This window comes from Tigriopus californicus, chromosome 6, assembly GCF_007210705.1.
Source record: "Tigriopus californicus strain San Diego chromosome 6, Tcal_SD_v2.1, whole genome shotgun sequence".
Classification (NCBI taxonomy): domain Eukaryota; kingdom Metazoa; phylum Arthropoda; class Copepoda; order Harpacticoida; family Harpacticidae; genus Tigriopus; species Tigriopus californicus.
The window spans coordinates 12,293,268-12,300,996 of record NC_081445.1 but is presented as its reverse complement, the minus strand read 5'-3'; the positions used below and the strand labels follow the sequence as shown (position 1 = coordinate 12,300,996).

General features: G+C 38.6%; 1 protein-coding gene across 1 annotated transcript in view; it reads left to right on the top strand.

Annotated features, from left to right (window-relative positions):
- Window positions 1-7,729, top strand: part of LOC131881660 (FMRFamide receptor-like) — a gene marked incomplete in the record, with an annotated part of 56,719 nt that overhangs the window by 14,662 nt on the left and 34,328 nt on the right.

Here is a 7,729-nt window from a genome sequence, read left to right as displayed (position 1 = left end):
CCTTTCTAACGGAACCAGCTTTGTTTGTTGCGTCTGCATGGACCTGAAAAAGTTTAACGGCCCATGGACGACCAATATGGGCCTATGTAATGTGGGCAGGTCACGAAAGGGTCTTACGTGACGAGAAAACAAACCTCAAGTCATGTGTACTCAGCCAGGGACTTCTAGAAGTATGGACTGCGAACGAGTTCCGATCCAAATCATAGCAACTCTGAGCCACTTTGCTAATTAAAGTAATAAAATACGAAACGTAGAACTTGTCAATTAACGGTAGGTTATCTTTACATCATTTATTTGTATAGTAGCTCGTTTCAAAGTTATGTTATCAAAAGCTTATGTAACTGACCAAGAGCAAGCCGACAATTCGTATTTTATGTAGTGTTTACTACATAACTTTGACCATGTCTCTTGAGTTCCCTAAGCATAGGTTTGGGCTCAAATTCGGCCAAGTTCATCTATTCAACCAGATTTTATGATCGTATCAAGTGCTTATTTGGAAAAAGATGAACGGTTTAGGAGATATCAAACTTTGGCTTCCGTTCCGTTCCGTTCCGTCCACATCTCTAGAAGTCTGTGACTCAGCATAATCAGCAAAGGACTCGATGTATTTGGGACTCGTAATGCTCTCCTAAGGGATGGATGCTTTACTCAAACGGAGACAAACCAAATGCAATCTAACTGTGAGGCTCTTGCTCGACATTCAAGGTAATTATCCCCAAATCTTACTACCTCTTTTGTTTTGGGGCAAAGGCAAGAGTGGATCCACCTTCCTGAAATTACTTGGAAAAAAAGGCCAGAGTGAAAGGACCTCTTTTTGAGTGAAGTTTATTTGAGCCCCGTCGTTGTTCGTGCTGTTGACCAATAAATCCTCCCTAGATTTCGTGACTCTTTGGACGAGAGTGCTAAGGCCTAATGGGAGTTTGCTCAGTAGAAAGCGAGCAATGGAAGTACTAACGAAGTAAGGGCTTCTATTTGGGATGCTCATTTCAAAAGGTCCATTCAATTTGAGACGCTTTTGTGAGGAAAAGTTTTGAGACCCAAATCGTTCTTTTCTGTTGTAGTCACTTCAATAGGGTACCTTTCGTAAAAATTGGCTCTCGGAAAAATGCAATTTTCCTTTTCTCTGGAGAAGGTGTGTTTGATTATTTCACAAGCGCTCTTACACGAGTAATAGGGGCGCACTCAAGATCCAATAAACCCTTCTCGTTTGTACTGCCTCTAGTGCGCAGATGCACTCCCTGGTCTCAGGTGTGAATTAGAAACCCCCACATTACACTAATGGGAAAGTAAATAGCCCTTTTTGCTTTTGACCTTTTCGCCTCAAGTCCCTCAGTTTGCAGTATCCAGACTTTGTTCACGAACCAGAATAGAAGTGCATGCTTGAACTTTTCCAAATTAAACGGTTGAAATTCCACGTTGATAAGAGATTTTCCATTCCCTGTTTCAAACTGCCAGTTTGGAGCTATGCTAAATTTCGCATGGCGTTTCCATATTTACAGTTTTTAGCTTTGTAAAGTTATTTTGAGAAAATGAAAAGAAAAAAAAATATTCGACAGACGGATGGAAACGAACCATTTCATATTTTAAGAATATTTCATATACTCGGAGCTATTTCAAAATGCTGTTTCAACAAAGTGTTCCACCTCACAGAGGGAAGACCACATCCTGATAACGGATTTCCCACTATAAACATATGGAAGCTTCACCATGAGGTGAAGGATGGTCGGATTGAAGTCCTGTTTGTGACCAAATACGTAGATACAAAGTGCTCACAAGGAAAATACATAAGTAGGAATCCCTGGAGGCATCAATGCATCTCCAAGAAATTAAAAAAAAGTAGTTTTGTAGGGCGACATTCTTAAGCGGTTGTCGTCATTATAGAGATTCAATAAAGGTACCTCAGTCAATGTGGCCGAGATATTAAAAACTTTTGGGGGATCAACCCAACTTTTTTCACCCACGTCACATCGACCATGCTGTCTCTCAACGACAGTAATATTATTCCTGGTCCTTATCTGGACTCTTTGTGATTCCAGAACTCTTATCTGAGGGTCATTGTCCGTGATCCAAACTCTAATACACAACCTTCCTCCGGAACTCGATATCAAAGACCTTCAGCAGAGCTAGCTTACCTGAAGCTTGGGTAGTCCTATTGTTTGGGAATGACACTCACCCCTTCAAGTGAGGTCCAATCAGTGGGTAACAGTTTTTCCTTCAGCCTAGATTAATGTCAACCCTTACGAAGGCTGGCCTCACGTGAGATCGCTGCTTAGGCCGGATTTGGAACTAAAGAGGAGATTTATCGGGAATGGCAAAGGGCAAGGACCAGAGGAAAAAGCTGAAAAGAACCCATTCCATAAGTTCTCCAGAAAAGGACAGATCACGATTGTGCCGGATAACTTCTGACACAGCAAGTTCCTTTAATAATGGACAAAGATTCGGATGGGAGTTAACCCAAAGAAAATGGGATTGATATGATAAATTGATAAGAGAGAGATTGTAACCTGTGCAATACAAATGAGAGTTGCTCTGTTCTTTTTTTCAGCTCAAACAGGGAGTACACTTGAAAGGAAAACTTTTTACAGTACATGCCATGGTGGAGTTGAAGCAAAATAACACAAACCTTGCCTCAAGTTATTAAAAAGATGAAAAGTGAATGGAAGGGCAGACTTTCAGGGTAATTATTACAAGCAAACTTGAAGCTCTTTTTGAGTGAAGCAAGTGAAAATGCCGATTTCTCCAATTCAAACCCATCTTTGCCAAGGTTGCATTCTTACCAGATAATGCTCAAAATGCAAACCGTTCTTATAATCCAAAGGACAAAAGGAAGAAAAGTGCATATTTTCGCAATATTCAGCGCATAAACACAAAGAAGATCTTGGTAACTGCTTTTTACAAATAGAAAATAGTATGGATCAAAAACGCATTATGAAATTAAAAAGAAATTTCCCATTGAAAGCCTTTAATCTAAGCAACCCAGCTTCTAACTGTAAGAATATAGCGAAGCGTTGCAAATGTAACACCAAGTTCATTGTTAAAACAAAAAGGTCGGACATTCATAATCAGGGTAAAAGTAGTTCAGTCAAACTTGAGATATTTTGTACCCACTTGTATTTATTTTGTTCAATCAGTAGGCGACGATTGGTCAACGTTTTCTTTCTCCATACAAAAACAATAATCGTACCTATAAAATAGTATCCTAATATATTATGTGAGTGAACGGATTAACTGGTAGCTTAAATAAATGTACTAAAGTAGACATGGAGTTCCGGCTATTCAAGGAGACTGTCGAGTCACTTATCTTACTTTAGTATAATAGCCTTATCCGTCTCGTCTCAAGTACAGTTCTGGGAAGGATCATCCGAAAATAATGAATACAGAAGAACCCTGAAGACGCTGATTTGTAGTCTGATAGAGGAAGAAAATGTGTTTTTCCCTCCGAAAGGGCGGCAAAAATCATCTACTATTAGGAAAAGTTGAGAAATATTGGTTTTCTGCTATTGTGATGTGAATATTTTGAAATATCTCATCATGGAACTTCAAACCATTAAAGTAAACCCTTAGTTCCGCGTTGACCATGATGAAGCAAAACCAGTTTTAGTCATACTTGAAAAAACAAATATTTATTTCAAGGCTTTCCCACAAGCTCTCTGAGCTTTCGTAAATGGCGTACTTTTTAAACCCATCCTTTTTCATGCTCGAACAAATCAATGTTCTATCATCCTCTGCACATTTGCAACCTTTCGCTATTTAGGAACGCTTATTGTCATACAGAACAAAAAATTGAGCAAGATTTCTCATCTGCTATTTTTCAAGAACCAACAACTATTCCAATAGAAGACAAAGAAATACAGCGCGATGTTTATTTCCGCTTTAGTAGCCCACCTTGTCCACCTCCTCGATTTTCTGACAATAAAAAAGGCATACATATCATGCGAACAATTGATTACTAACCATGTATTCCAATTTACCCACTCATTTCGAGACTCGAGGTAGAGGCGTTCATTCGGGGTGAAAATTACGAGGAAAACTCTTATTCAAAAGGGGCGTTCTGTCGCCCATCATAATGTACTCTCATGTAGATCAATCAAAGTGTGACGTTTCACAACCAAATTGAGTAGAACAAACGCATAGATTCTCCTTTTCATGAATGGACCCTAAAGGATAGAGGACAAAGACAGGTTTGGAGAGAATTTGCTGTGGAATCAGTCGCTCCCCCCCAAAAAAAAACATTCACGAGGTTCTCGATTCTCAATCGAATTCCGGCCTTGTGATGGAATTACTTACCCTCTGTTCAAAGTTACCTTGGGTGGTGAGCAGGAAGTAATGGCTTTTTAAGCCTTGGCTTTCTCGCAGAAGGTCTGAACATGAAAGATCTCAGTCAGATGATAAGATGAGGAAAGGCTTCGAAGTATTTCTTTAAATTTACAAGGCTGTTGAAACTTGGAAATCCCCTTGGCGTTACTGGCAACACGACGAAACGGGGAAAATTTTTGGTGGGGGTTATGACTCTTTTTGAAAAATTATGGAACCATCATTGTGGGTACTGTGGTTGGCAAACAATCCTAATACTCGGATCTTTCGTATTCTAGGCAGCGATTTGCCTTTTGTTTCTCTCTGGAGAGTATATCAAAACAACGTTGTTGAGAAGAATGGAATGGAGTACCAGGCTTCGGGTTTTAATATGAACAGGAGAGCAAGATTCAAGTCAAGCCAGCCTTGCATGAATAATTGGCCTTTTTAGATGGAAGCGTTATGAATGTGTGACTGAAAAAGACCACAGTAAAGCAATAGATGTTTATGTTTACTACATGAGGTAACATTGAAAAAAATATTGGCATGAAGGTATCCCAGGAATCAACAAAGTGAAGTAAAGGAAAACGTGGTGAAAAAAAAATCAAATTTGGCACCTAATTTTTGAGTCTTGCGGATAAGAGTAAACAAAATCACGAACCAACATAAGACTTTTCAATCCATTAGAAAAATTATCATTTATTAAGAAAGGTTGTGTTGCGAAGTCAGTTTTGACAAGTTTTCTACTGTCTTGGCTCATGTCGGAGGTGGGACATTCAAGCAGAAAGGAAGATGACGTCAACTTGATGCACATTTTTGAAGGTTTAATTAGTTTAATATTAGAGTTCGCAATTCATTCATTCATTAAAGGAATATTTCATTTTAGGATTGCAATTCAATACACTGTCACAGTTTACTTATCCAACAAGCTTCAAAAATACTTTTTAGAAGAAAAAAAGCTGTTTTTGGACTTAATTCCCTATGTTAGAATGTTCTATTTTTACAAAAGACTTTTTAACACATAGGAAAGTTGTTTGTCTAATGTCGCGCATGGGTTTTTTGTTATTTAGCACCTCCATTGTAATTGAAAAGGACTCCAATGATCTCCCAAAATTTGCGCTGACATCATCATCATCTCTATTTAAGGGTTCAATGTGTTTGACATAAAACAAGATGATCCAGCTGCAATCGCCAGGGAATTTATATTTGCTTTCTGGCAGGAATGCGTAACAAGCCTAAATATTTGGTCTACCAACCACTTCTAGTTGTTGGTTTTTAGCGGGAGTTTTTGAAATTACTTTTCATCGCTCAATACCTGATTGATTCTGTATTGGTGTCAAAGAGACCACTCCAAATGATAATTTTGATATATAATATAAGAAACTCGCCATTGAATGACATAAAGCTTTTCGCAAATATTCCTTGCAAAAGTGGGAAAAATGCATTCACAATCAGAAGTCAAGAAGGAACTTGATTGAATTGAATTTGACCAATGCAGCACATTTTCTCTAGACCAATCTTTAGAGCTTTGATATGTAACATAGATCCTTTGAGCAACCAATTGTTATTGCTTGTGGTGATTCCAGCAGAGGGATCGACTACCCACTACCGAGTCATTCTTAGCATCTAAGGAATTGATTGACTAAAAGCTTCAAAGGCTTTTTAATCCATTGTTATCTGATTACACGGCAAAGCCAGGAGTTTCAGGTTAACTCTTGGAATTTCTCCACCCGGAGAGTCTGATCCAGTTAATTAGATTTTCCTATGGCCGTAAGATGCGCTTGATCATTCGGATTATTGAGACTTTTGGCAGCCTTGATCCGGATTCCTGTGTGAAACTCTATCCATCAAATTATCGGGCTGCTCAAAACCTACGATTCTGAGGCAACACAAACTCCTGCGAAACTTTAGACCTCCTACAATTCCATAAAAGAAAATTGACACACCTTTGTGAATTCCACGTGTGTTTCATTTCTTTTACTTAAATTTGCCAAAAAACAACTTTAAAATATAAATCAAAAACTTATCAACCTAAATTAAAAAGACCTTGGATTTTGTTGAATATATTCACTCATGACCAATCAGTTTCCTTTTCAAGGCAGGGCTAGTTGGCTTTCTATGCCATATTTTGTAACTATTCAACATTAAAATAGGTCATTTGTGGAGTTGACCGTGGATTTCCAGTTCCTTGAACGGACCAATGCCCTCAAAGCTGGACGAACTTTGCAAAAGTACAAATGGTTGAAGACTTGGTGTGCAAGTACAAATACAATTCGGATTAGGAAATCAAGTCCATGTTCCATATGATTCCAAAGGGCAATCTCTAAACCAACAACTACTTGTCTAGTTTAATTCAGAAATTTGCATACTTAATTTAAGATCAACACTTTGAACCTTTGAATGATCAAGACTTAAAGTAATGGCCCTTAGAAGCTTGAGATTAAGTAAGATAAACATTGCAAAGACCTCTACTTGATATGAGCACAAGATTAGAGCCAGTGAGCCAGATAAAAGTAAGGCATGGACAATCAATCGTGTTTTTTTTTTGAACGAAAGAACATAAGGATTATTTGAGTGTACTTCAGGACAAAAAGGGTCCTCGATCAAAGTCAAGGCGTTCATGGTGTAGTGTTTTCTTAAGCCATGCCTGGGCAAGCCAGTTTGACATGGAACGCTCTCAAAACAGACGTCGAGGAAAAGGTTCGTTTAACCAGAAGTGGGGTTGAATACTTATGCAAATTTAACCATACAAATTTTCGCTTAAGTGTTAAGATTGTTGAATCTTTCTTGGTCCTTTCTCTTGGGGAGCACCTTTCACACTTCTCATGGGCAAAATTCCCGCGAGATTAGAAAACTTAAAGGTGAACTTGATGAAAAAGACAAACTCGGCAACATGTTGACATTAAGGTCGTTCAGGGTACCTTTGGCCATAATCTGATTTTTTTCGACCATGAAATAGAAAACAAATATCTGGTGTTGAAATGTGCCGTAAACACACTTATTTTGTGACCATGCCAAAATGTTTGGTTCGCGGATCCAAAAGATCTTAAAATTGAATTTTACCAATTTGATCTCAACGAGGTATTAAGCCAGGATCTTCAAAGCAATAATAATTATATTGTTTATCTCAAACCTGTTGGCTGGTGCTAATTGCAGTGAGTAATTCCGAAACAGCTTCTAAGTCCGGCACAGTGGATCAACCTTAGAGTTAAAAAGTTCCTCTAACCATGTTCTCGCGAACTTAAACTCTTTGATGATGGGTGCGGGTCCAAAGTGGGTGATTGGGTTCAACTTTACGTTGCATGGCAACTTTGGGACAAACTTTGGGAAATGACATCTGGTTGGTAGTAAACAGAGGACGACTTTGGCATTGGAGAGGACGCCTGGATGTCAAAGCAAACTGGAGCAACCTTTCCTGACTTCAATTTTTTGTGAG